This window comes from Narcine bancroftii, chromosome 1, assembly GCF_036971445.1.
Source record: "Narcine bancroftii isolate sNarBan1 chromosome 1, sNarBan1.hap1, whole genome shotgun sequence".
Taxonomy (NCBI): Eukaryota; Metazoa; Chordata; class Chondrichthyes; order Torpediniformes; family Narcinidae; genus Narcine; species Narcine bancroftii.
Genome location: NC_091469.1, coordinates 374,266,702 through 374,279,177, shown reverse-complemented (window position 1 = coordinate 374,279,177; position 12,476 = coordinate 374,266,702). Strand labels below are relative to the sequence as shown.

The 12,476-nt window shown below is 41.4% G+C and overlaps 1 protein-coding gene across 7 annotated transcripts in view; it reads right to left on the bottom strand.

Moving 5' to 3' along the window:
- Positions 1-10,639: 10,639 nt before the first annotated feature.
- Positions 10,640-12,476, bottom strand: part of zdhhc11 (zinc finger DHHC-type containing 11) — a 126,026-nt gene continuing 124,189 nt past the window's right edge. For all 7 annotated transcript variants that reach the window (XR_011349784.1, XM_069913327.1, XM_069913325.1 and 4 more), the window contains one exon: positions 10,640-12,014. The gene's annotated coding sequence lies outside the window, so the exon portion shown is untranslated. The remainder of the gene's footprint in view (positions 12,015-12,476) is intronic.

Sequence of the window (12,476 nt, the reverse complement as noted above, 5' to 3'; positions counted from 1 at the left end):
ATTTATTTATTCCTATTTCTGTGGAGGAGTGGTCTGATATGTGTTTGAATAATGTTACTAAATTAATTAACGTACGATATAGTTTAGTTAATTATAACTTTCTCCATCAGTTATATTTAACTCCTGAAAAACTGAAAAAATATGGATTTAGTGGGTCAGATTTGTGTTTTCGATGTGACGATCAGACAGGTACTTTTTTTTAACACTCGGTGTGGGAATATATAAAGGTTAAGCCCTTTTGGGAAAAAGTGATTAAATTTTTGTGAGATTTATTCAAAATAGATTTATATGTGGATCCATGGGTATGCTTATTGGGATACATGAATACAACTATGGGAGGTTTAAGTTTGGAGAAACCTCAAATTGCATTTATTCATTTTGGATTGGCGGTGGCTAGAAAATGTATAGCAGTAGCTTGGAAAAATAATGTCGAATTGAACATACAAAAATGGCACAATGAAATTTAATCATGTATTTATTTCAAGAAAATAATGTATAATTTGCAAAATAACTATTGTTTTAAATTAAGATGTGGAGTTTGTATTTGGAATGTATGGGTTTAGATGTTAAGTCAAAACCTTATATGTGTTGAAAGATGTAAATGGATGGCACACTGTACAACAACCTGCTATGATATGATGTTATTGTATTTTTTAAATATAAACTCTGTAGGGGGTAGGGTTATAGGGGGTTGGATAGATGGGAGAGGGAGGAGGGGGGTAGTAGAGGGTCATTTTAGATTATACTTTGTATATTTTTGGTTTTGTATAATTCTTAAATAATTTTTTTAAAAAACAATCTTGCAACTTTTGATCCCATAACTTCAAAAGCTGATTATTACATGTAAAGGGGAAAAGCTTATTTTAAAACAAAGGAGTTTTACCTGAAATCTTGCCTTGAGTACCGAAAACTTCATTTTTTGGTACCATAAATCCATTGTGTTTCAAAACATGTAAATTCTAACTACTCAATAATTTAGGATCCCATCTGTAAATAAACTGATCCATCTTCTTCTCAGCAGTTTGAGATAGTTCAGTATTAGCCAGTATCAAAGATTTGTCCATTTCCAACATCCCATTAATACATTTCAATTGTGATACATCATAATAATTTTGAAAATTAGGAAGTTGCAAACCTTCTAATTCATATTTCCAAGCTATTTTCTGTAGTGATACCTTACCATTTTATCCTTCCATAAAAATTTCCTCACCAAGGTATTTAAATCCTTAAAATTTTTTAAAGGAATCTTACAAGGAATAGACAGAAAAAAATTCAGAATTCAAGGAAAAATATTCATTTTAATACAATTAACTCGTCCTTTTAATGTAATCGGTAAATCTTTCCATCAATTCAAATCATATTTAATTTTAGATAATAAGGCAAATAATAAAATTCATATAAATGACTATAATTACAATCTTACTTAATCTGATCTGACCATTTAAATTTCACAATATGCTGTATTGGAGGATTTAAACCATGCTTTTGCTCCTGCAAGGCTGAGAATCAGTAACCTGCTTGAGACTCAGCAGACGTAACCAAAATTCCACTATGGGGCCCAGAGATGCAGTTATCTGACAAAAAGACCTCTGTGTACCAAGAACATTTAATCTTTCTGCTTGTTTTGGTCACAGTCTTTCAGACAGAGACTTAACCTTGACGCAAAATAAACCATTGTATTCAAAATGATAAGCTAGAAAGTTGTGTTATTCGATAGAAGCCTAGGCATGCTAGCTTGCCTGCTTATCTTTCATTTTGTGCTGGGAATAGGTGCTTGAGTAAGCACTTTTAGGGGAATATAAGCCATGGTCCCGCTGCTGAAGTTTGAGACTCTCCAAGAGGTGGCAACATCTCTCAGCAAGAAGAACTTCTAGGGTCCAGCCAATGTCCCGGTCGGAGGAGGTGGAGAAGCTGCTACCGGCGCCCCGACAACCTACTACAAGTGTGTGGTCGTTGCCTCACTTCGGAAGTTGGGACCAGTCCAGGCATTGATAAGTATAATTGAGAAGGGCTTGCATATTGTAGTTTGATATCAGCTTTAGAATTTGTAATAAAGATTTGTATAAACTGAAGTGCTCTCGGCATGTGTGTCTATTTTCTTTCAGTAGCTCAAACACTGTGACCAATCTAAAAATGAATAAAGTGAGAGGTACAAGTTTACCCAGGACAATTGGCATATTCAGCAGGATTGGTCTCGAGATGTTTCTCCGAAAGAAAGAAGTGACCCCTGAGCAGTTCTTGATTCCAGGATGGACATCCAAAGATGATGGGTTTGGCATGTTGGCCAATACCTTGTCTTTGTTGGGACCACCCATTAGTTGGGATGAAAAATTAGATCCATCAAGTGCACTCTGAGAGAGTGGGTTGCCACTCTCCTTCGAGAAAATAAATTTCCTGTTAAAAAGGGGATGCTGACAGATGGTTTTTGGCTGCTGGCTACAGCTTTATGCTGCGCTGTTCAGCGTGAAGCAGAATTAGTTCAGCGAGAAGTAGAATCCCAGCACAAGAGAGAGCAACTAGAGGAGGAGCTAGAAGCCATGCGACAATACTGTTCCATGATGAGCGAGATTGTTCGCACCAGTCAGGACCAAGCCAAAGAATGGGAGGATAAGCATGTCCAAACAATCTGCCGTAATATTAAACTCCGGCAGCAGCTCTGTGCAGATAAGGAAAGGCATGGAATAGAACCCGATCCACATCGTATTTGTGCCATGATAAGGAATGATGACAATCCTGATGTAATTGATGATTGGGATGGGAATATCTGGAATGACAATGGTAATAATGCAGATACCCCTTGCCATCTGCCTTACGTACTACCCTCTCCACCCTCTGTTCATGCCCGTCCCAAACAGACGGAAGGGGGATGATGTAAGGGTAGAGATTGAAGGGATAGATACCCCGGTCTCCCAAGCGGACCCAGGGGAAGATACCCAAACCCCTGCTTATGCTCTATGGCCTACCCCTCTACGGGATGGCCTCAGCTTCCTCCCATAGACTGGGTAGAGGGCCCTGTGGGCCAAAGTGGGAACAGGGGTCGGGAGCAGTCAACGATACGTGACCACTCTATAAAAGAGCTGGCCACCATTGGAGATCGATTTAGGCAAAATACAGGAGAAATTCTGGCGGCCTGGCTCTTGCTTGTTTGGGAACAAGGAGGGGGTAATGTATTTTTAGCCGCTGAGGAATTGTTGGGATTAGGAACGTTGACTACTGATATCCAGGTCACTGGTGAGCTACGTGGAAGAAGGAGAGGGGTGGATTACTTACTTGCCACTCTAGGGGATGCCCTGTTACGAGTATACCCATCACCAGTAGATTGGGATTTACATTTGCAGAACAATTGGGGCACCCCAGAGGAGGGTATAGCAGTATCATCAACAGGCCCTGGCCTCTGCCTTGTATGCAGGGCATTTGAGGCTGTGGGTACATGGGGGGAGCCCTGATGAAGAGACGTTCACTGCTGGGATGCATACCAGATTGGTTCGTTCCGCCCAACCCACTGTACAGGGACTGGTTCTGTCCGTAACTAGTCCGCTAATTGGGCACCCTGTGTCTGAGGCGATGCACGCCTTATCTGGGTTTTGAGAATTAGAGTTGGGAGGTAAAATCCACTCACGTACAACCCAGGTTAAATCAGACAAGCAGGATGAAAAGAGAGGGTCTGCTGCTAATAACGGACCGACAAGAAAGGACCTTTTTCTAACCTTGTTAAAGTTAGGCGTACCTAAAAGTGATATTGATGGGAAACCTACCACGGTCCTTTATGCCTTTTATAAGAGGAAGGCAGGGGAACATCATCCCCAGCTGCTGAGTCCTCCTGGCCCAGCTGTGGCTTCTGCTCCCACTGCTGCTCCTATTGAGCCAGCTTCTCTTGCTCCAATTACCTGTGATGAGATACAACAATTGGTTAAAAAGGCTCTTATGGATAATAGTAGCATGTGGTCCTGGAAGCCCCTGAACCCTACTAAGGCATGAAGGTGTGGGCAGGATTCCTGTGTCTACTCCATTGAGATACGGTGTACACACGGGGACCCACGCCCCTGCATACCGTTAACAATCCATTGGGGTGGGGGTAATGACCCCCAATATTTGGCCTTGGTCTATACTGGTTAGGAGCACTCAGTGATTCCTGGTAATCCCGACCTCTGGTCTGGACCAACATTTCGAATACAGGGGTTGGGAGGAGCAATCACCTTCGTGAAGGAAATAAAAGTCTGTGCCACGGTGGGTGATGGCCCTTCCCCTGTATGGTTACATGCTCTGGTGGCTGCCACTGACGAGTGTATCCTGGGTATCAATATGTTGGCCGGTACAGCCCTTAATACTAGCCAAGGGGGATTTGCATTTGGAATTCGGAATATTACTAAAAGATTAGTGGTGGGTGGGGCTAAGTGGGATCCTGTGATGGTGCCTGCCCCCCAAAACCAGTATGCATTCCACAATATCGCCTCCCTGGGGGGCAGGAAGAGATTACAGCCATCATTGATGCTTTGCAAGAAGAAGGCGTAGTGAGGCCCGCAACGTCGCCCTTTAATAGCCCTGTTTTGCTGGTCCAGAAGCTGGATGGCTCCTGGAGAATGACAGTTGATTATCATTTTTTGAACAAACATGCCCCACCACTTGCTTCGGCAGTTCTGGACATTGTTACCCTTATTGAAAACATTACTACTGGGAACTCAGGAACATGGTATGCTGTCATTGATCTCGCTAACGCCTTCTTCAGTAATCTTATAGCTGAGGTCTCACAGGATCAGTTCGCCTTTACCTGGAAGGGGCATCAGTATACCTTCACCCGCCTCCCTCAGAGCTATGTACACTCTCCCACTATTTGCCATGGCCTAATTGCCCGTGATTTGGAGGCGGTGCCAGTATCACCTTCTCTCTCGATTCACCATTATATTGATGATGTGATGATCCAAGGGGCCACGGAAGAGATGGTACAGGAAAGTATGGAGAGTGTTCAAGATACCCTGATGCAAAGAGGGTGGGCCATTAACCCCGCCAAGGGGCAGGGCCCGTCCCAGACTGTTATTTTCCTTGGAATTCTGTGGCATGCTGGAGAACAGGTGGTTCCCGATAAAGTTCGCAATAAGATTGCAGTCTTGGCCACTCGTACTAGCAAAAAAAGAGACCCAGCGTTTCCATTGCTTTTTTGTCCTCTATACAAGATTACCCAAAAGAAAGCAGACTTTTTATGGGGCAACGATCAGGAAAGGGTGTTCCATTCCGCCAAGCAGGCTATTCTTCAGGCCCTGCCCATTGCTCCACGCATCCCAGATGCCCCCTATGAACTACAGGTCTCCATTACTGATGATGTGGCCTCCTGGAGCCTCTGGCAGAAAGAAGAGGGCCACTGAGTCCTGCTGTGATTCTGGTCACAAACCATGCCCAAGGCTGCCATCGTTATTCTGCTTTTGAACAAAAGTCACTGGCTTGTTACTGGGCCCTGCTGGAGACGGAAAGAATGACAGGCGATGCAGATGTTCAGTTGCAACCTGCACTTCCAATAATGAACTGGGTCCTGGCTAATGACACTAATCTGAAGATCGGGTGGGCTCAACAGTCTTCTATTGTTAAATGGAAGTGGTATATTCAGAGTCGTGCGACCAGAGGACCTGAAGGGGTGGGCCACATACACGAACAGGTGGTTGATCTTGCGTCTCGTCATGAGGACATTGAACCCACCTTGCCTCCTCCCCTTCCCCCTTCACCAGTTCAGTGGGGTAAACCTTATGATTCGCTCACTCCAGCAGAACAAGAGGACACCTGGTTTACTGATGGTAGCAGCCAGTGGGTGCAAGGAAAACAGAAGTGGAAGGCGGTGGCTTACCATCCCAGGTTGGGAACTCACTTATCGGAGGAGGAGGATGGTGGCTCCAGCCAGTATGCTGAGTTGAAGGCGGTCACTTTACCACTAGACCCCCATGATCACCCTCTTTGCCTGTTTACCGATTCCTGGGCTGTGGCTAATGGACTAGTGGTATGGATGCCTGATTGGCAAAAGAACAACTGGCTGATACATGACCACCCAGTATGGGGCAAACAGTTGTGGCAGCTGTTGTGGGATGCTTCCCACCATCGTGAGATAACCCTATATCACATTGACGCCCATACCAATGCGACGATGAACATGGCACAACATAATGCAGTAGCAGATCAGCTTCCCACTATCAGCTGCGCCGATACCATCCCCCTGGCTTGATGGGCACATGAACAGAGTGCCCATTTGGGGGAGAAGGGATCAGCTATGTGGGCCCGTAAACATGCCTTACCCGTCCATCAGGATGATGTCTGCATGGTTGTGCGTACATGCCCAGCATGTCAGCTTATGAAGTCCCACACCGTTCCTCCTGGTCCACCTGGCCGAATAAGACAGGGAGCTCGCTCGGCTGTGGTCTGGCAAATTGATTACATAGGCCCCATGCCAGACTGTATGGGTAAACTAGTAATGGTTGACACCTTTTCGGGCCTGGTTTTTGCTTTTCCCGCCAAGATGGCTGACCAAGCTAGCACTATCCAAGGACTAAACCATTTAATTTCTCGTTATGATGTACCAGAGGAGATTCAGTTTGATAATGGCTTGCAGTACTCCGGAAAGGCAATCTGTGATTGGGCAACTGACAACGGTATCTTATGGGTTCACCATATTCCTTATTACCCGCAGGCTGCCGGGTTAGTTGAATGAATGAACAGCTTACTGAAGGAAAAAATTCGTTTATTAACACCACTGGGGACCCTGAAGGGGTGGTGCCATGTGCTGCAGCAAGCAGTCGACAGTTTGAATCATTGCCCATTAAAGGGAGGTACACCTTTCCACCGACTTCTTCACACTTCTGAACTACAGTCTATTCCAGAGGAAAAACAGTCATTGCCCCCCTTTCCCGAGCTAGAGAATGCCGGACAAAAAGTAGGGGTGGCACCACCAGGTAGTGGCCCTCCTGTAAAAAGAGAAATAGTGACACCTGCCCGGGGTAACACTCGGTGGGTAGCTATTGAGGGACAGGATGATTTAGTTTGTTTAAATACTGAACGCTTACGGCATCATGAATGATGTATGTCTGGCTTTTTTGTTCCAGGTCCTCTTGCTGATCTGGCTTAACAGCTGCTTTGGTGCCAGAAATTGGATTTGTAATGTCGAGGACGTTCCGAGGGAGTTGCCCGTGGGGGACACTGCCCGATGCACTACACCAAGGAAGTGCTTGGTCACCCGCCTCAAGTACAGCTTATGTTATTGCCAGTCTCGGTTCCTATATTTTGTTTGTGGATGGACCAACTGAAGGGGTTGCCCCCTACTTCTGTGATGGTCATTTTTGTACCCTCTTTGTATCTTGTAATAACTCTGCACCTCATGTCGCTAAGTGGTGGGAGGATTCCGGTTCTGTGGAGGGTTGGTGGCCTACTTCACCATCATTCCTTCAGATATGTCCGACAATTTCTTTCTCCATGTTTCCTATGCGTATGCTCACCGATTGAATGTTTCTGATTATTGGATTTGTACCGTAGGCCCTTTGCATACTAGTACAGGCATTCCCATGATCCTCATTCCTTTCACCCGAAAGGAGGTTGCTGCCTGGAAATATTTTGATCCCTCCAAAGGCAGAGTTTACATTGATGTTAATAAATCTGTGCCTGAGGAGGCCCAGTTCTTTAGTCTAAGTGATAATTTGGGTATTTTTTGAGGATGGCATATTCCTACCCCCCCCCTTATAATATGACACCCCCCCATTTTATTGTTTCCCAACATGTGAAGGGCTCTGTCTGCTTTTGTAAGTTCTCCGACAAGCCTGCTGATGCACTGGGATACAGTGATTGTCTGGCATAGTCCCCTTTTATTTTCAAGCACCCTGTGAACAGGACCTATTGGGTTTGTGGGTCTCACGCCTTTGCCTGGCTACCCTTACCTGGGGTGGTTGCTACTATTTGGCATGCACCGTCCTCTACCTACACCATATTTCCCGTTTACAGGACCATCCCTCGCTTATGCGTATGTCCCTTGTCCTTCGGCATAGACGTGCCCTCTCCGGTGCTGAGATTTTCTTTGGCGCCTTGATCCCAGGTTATGGCGTTATTTGCATTTCCCTAGAGGTTATTAAATTATATGATCTGATGTGCTCTATTGCCAATGAGACATCCTTTGCCCTTTTGTCTGTCAGTCAGGGCCTTAATGACCTTAATCACGAACTCTCTGCCATCAGGACAGTGGCTTTACAGAATCGCATGGCCCTGGATTTTCTGTTAGTAAAACAGGGTGGCACGTGTGCCATTATTGGTTCTGAATGTTGCTCGTATGTTCCTGATGTATCCACTAATATTTCAGCACGTTTCAAAATCTGTTCGTGAGCTCCAGTGTCTGGATATTGTGGCCCACAAGGATAGATTGAGCCTTAGTTGGAATTCTTTTTCATGGTTAATTGGTACATTTGGGGGATTGGGCCACAATATTCTCCGTTGGTAGCTCGCACTATTGCTTATTTTTGTGATTGTTGTAGCTTTGGTTTCTCTTTTACGCTCCTTCTGTACTCTTATGCTTGTTAGGTCTCGTAAGTGAACAACTGTGACCAAGGGGTGGAATGTATTGGAGGATTTAAACCATGCTTTTACTCCTGCAAGGCTGAGAATCAGTAACCTGCTTGAGTCTCAGCAGACATGTTAAATTCCACCTTGTGGCCCAGAGATGCAGTTATCTGACAAAAAGACATCTGTGTACCAAGAACATTTAATCTTTCTGCTTGTTTTGGTCACAGTCTTTCAGGCAGAGACCTAACCTTGACGCAAAATAAACCATTGTATTCAAAATGATAAGCTAGAAAATTGTGTTATTCGATAGAAGCCTAGGCATGCTAGCTTGCCTGCTTATCTTTCATTTTGTGCTGGGAATAGGAGCTTGAGTAAGCACTTTTAGGGGAATATAAGCCATGGTCCCGCTGCTGAAGTTTGAGACTCTCCGAGAGGTGGCAACATCTCTCAGCAAGAAGAACTTCTAGGGTCCAGCCAATGTCCCGGTCGGAGGAGGTGGAGAAGCTGCTACCGGCGCCCCGACAACCTACTACAAGTGTGTGGTCGTTGCCTCACTTCGGCAGTTGGGACCAGTCCAGGCATTGATAAGTATAATTGAGAAGGGCTTGCATATTGTAGCTTGATATCAGCTTTAGAATTTGTAATAAAGATTTGTATAAACTGAAGTGCTCTCCGCGTGTGTGTCTATCTTTTGGTAGCTCAAACACTGTGACCAATCTAAAATGAATAAAGTGAGAGGTACAAGTTTACCCAGGACATATGCCTATACGAAGAATAATCCATTTCAGCTAAGGGCATAATATCACTCTTTTCCCAATTAATTTTATAATCTGATATCTCACCATACTGTTCCAATCTATCATGCAAGATCCTCAAAGAATTCTGAGGTTCTGTTAAATATATCAAAACATCATCTGCAAACAAGTTAATTTTAAATTAATCAGATTTCATCTTAACACCTTTAATATTACTATCTTGTATAATCACCTGAGCCAAAGGTTCAATAACTAACACAGATAGAGCTGGTGACAAAGGTCAGCCTTGTCTAGTTGATCTGGTCAACATAAAAGGTAAAGATAACTGACAATTTGCCACATCTCCAGCAGTAGGACTTCTATATAAAGCCTTAATCCAACCAATTAAAAGGAGGCCAAATTTAAATTTCTCCAAAAATTTTAATAAAAAAAACTTTATTCTAGCAAAGGCCTTTTCTGCATCCAACGAAATAACTATTGGCAGGTTGGATCCCTCCTGAGAAATATTAATTAAAGAAATCAACTTCACAATATTATCTGCCAAATAATGATTTTTAATAAAACTCACCTGGTCTAAATAGATTAAATCTGGTAAATATTTAGCCAGCCTATTAGCTATAACCTTCGCCACAATTTTATAATCAACATTTCAAAATGAAATTTGTCTATAAAATCCATCTTTCTTAAGAATAACTGTAAAAATTGCTTGAGAAAAAAAATCCAGAAAAGAATGAATTTCTGTCACCTGTTTCAATACTTACATAAATAAAGGAATTAATTAGTTCTGAAATTCTTTATAAAATTCAGAAGTAAAACCATCATCCCCTGGAGACTTCCCATTTGGCATAGATCGAAGTGCATCTATTACTTCTTTAGTATAAAAGAAGAATCCAGATCTTTAATATCCTTACCACTCAAAAAGGGTAAATCCAAATCAGATAAAAATAATTGTTAATTTTAACCTCAACCTCCACTACTTCGTAAGTATACAATTTTTCATAAAATTTTCTAAATACATTGTTAATTTCCTGAGGTTTATATGTAATCATTGATTTCATGTCTAATAACATTTATTGTTCTAGAAGCTTGTTCCATTTTTAACTGCTATGCTAATATTTTATGAGCTCTTTCCCTTAATTCATAATACCTTTGTCTAGTTCTCTGTAGTAACTTCTCAAATTTATTCATATTAGTTAAACATATTTTCTTAATTTCTGTTTAATTTTGCTGTAAATCCTATGGTAAAATGTCTATCTCCTTCTCCAATTTAATTACATCAGCTACATGTTGTTTCCTAATTTTAGCAGTAAAACTAATAAGTTGTCCCCTCAAATATGGTTTTAAAACATCCCATGAAACAAATGTACTATTAACCGAATCCATATTTATTTTCAAAAAAGCTGTTTCTGATCTCTTATAAAATTACAAAATTCAAAATTTTTCAACAACAAATTAAATCTCCATTGATTTATATTGTCAATTCTCTATGAACCAGTACATGTTATTAATAACAAAGAATGATCAGACAAAATCCTACTCTTATATTTAGCCTTCAATATCTGGCCTTGCAATTGTGCTGATACCAAAAATAAATCTATTCTAGAATAAGAATCATGTTGAAATGAATAAAATGAAAAATCTTTCTCTTTAGGATTTAACCTCCTCCATATATCTACTAAATTCATATCTTTCATTAACACCATCAATTTTTTTAGCCATTCTAGTCCTAACTACTGTTTTTGGAGATATATCTAATAATGGATCCAAACAATTAAAATCACCTGCTACCATAATTTTGTCATATGCTTGATTTAAATTAAGAAAAGAATCCAACATAAATTTCTCATCATCGATATTAGGAGAATAAATATTCATTAAAGTCCAAGACTCAGAAAAAAAAATTACAATTAAAAATCAAAAATCTACCAACTGACTCAATAAACTGATTCTAATTTAAAAGATAACTTTTTATTAATCAAAATAGCAACTCCTCTTGCTTTCGAATTAAACAAAGATGTTTTAACTTGTCCAACTCAATCTCTTTTCAATTTTTGATGTTCCTTCTCAGTCAAATGTGTCTCTTGCAAAAAAAGCAACATCAACCTTCAATTTTTTAATATATGCCAATACTCTTTTTCTCTTTATCAAATTATTAAGCCCTTTAACATTAAAAGTAGCAGAATTTAAATTAGCCATCATTATAATTCACTTCAGAAACCACCTTACCACACTTGATGAAACTCTTCTCCATGGCAACCACACAAAAAAGACTAAATAATCTCCTCAAAAGAAAAAAGAAACTCCATATATTAAAAAAAACCAATAATATTGTACTACAGTTTCCCCCCCCCCCCTTCAATTATGCAGAGTGACCAATGCCACAAAGTGGCCAATGACTTCGTAGTCAAACCACCCCCTCTCCCACAAAACAGAACAAACAAAAAAATCAACAAATCATTTCAGGCATGATATGCTTCCTCCAGGTCTCTATTAACTTGATCATCGTCAATATCAATCAACTGCTGCGATTCCTTCTTTCGTGTTCCATTCTTCCCCTTCTGAACTGGAATAGACTGTTGGAAAAAACTTTCTTGACTTTTCATCTGTTTATTATCCAGTAGAGAATTAGCAAATATAAGAGCATCAGTATCATCAATAATGATCTGAGATTGAAAGTCTCCATAAGATTTTGAACATCTGGATCCAGTTCAATTTTTTCAAAAGTGGATTCCTGAAGTTCTGTGGAAAGAAATTTTTCCAAATAGTTTAGAATTGAATAGTGCTCTTCCAGGTCAAGCTCCATGTTCTATCCTGATTAGATGTTTACGCTATCAAGGTAGAGAATTGATCTTAAGAATTGCAGTTAAAATGTGAGAAGTAATTAATGCTCCTTGGTGGTTAAGAATATTAGAATTTTCTTTTATGCTGACTTGAGTTAAGCTGTTAATAAACGTCGTAAAGAATTTAATTCTGCTAAAGCTGTTTTGTGGAATCCTTCTTCCACAAATGTGGCTTCCCCTCCACCACTATCAACTCAGCCCTCACCCACATCTCCTCCATTTCCTACTCATCTGCCCTGGCCCCCTCTGCCCCAAGAAGTAACAAATACAGAATCCCTCTTATCCTCACCTACCACCCCACAAGCATCCACATCCAATACATAATTCTCCAGAATTTCTGACAATTACAATAGGATCCCAC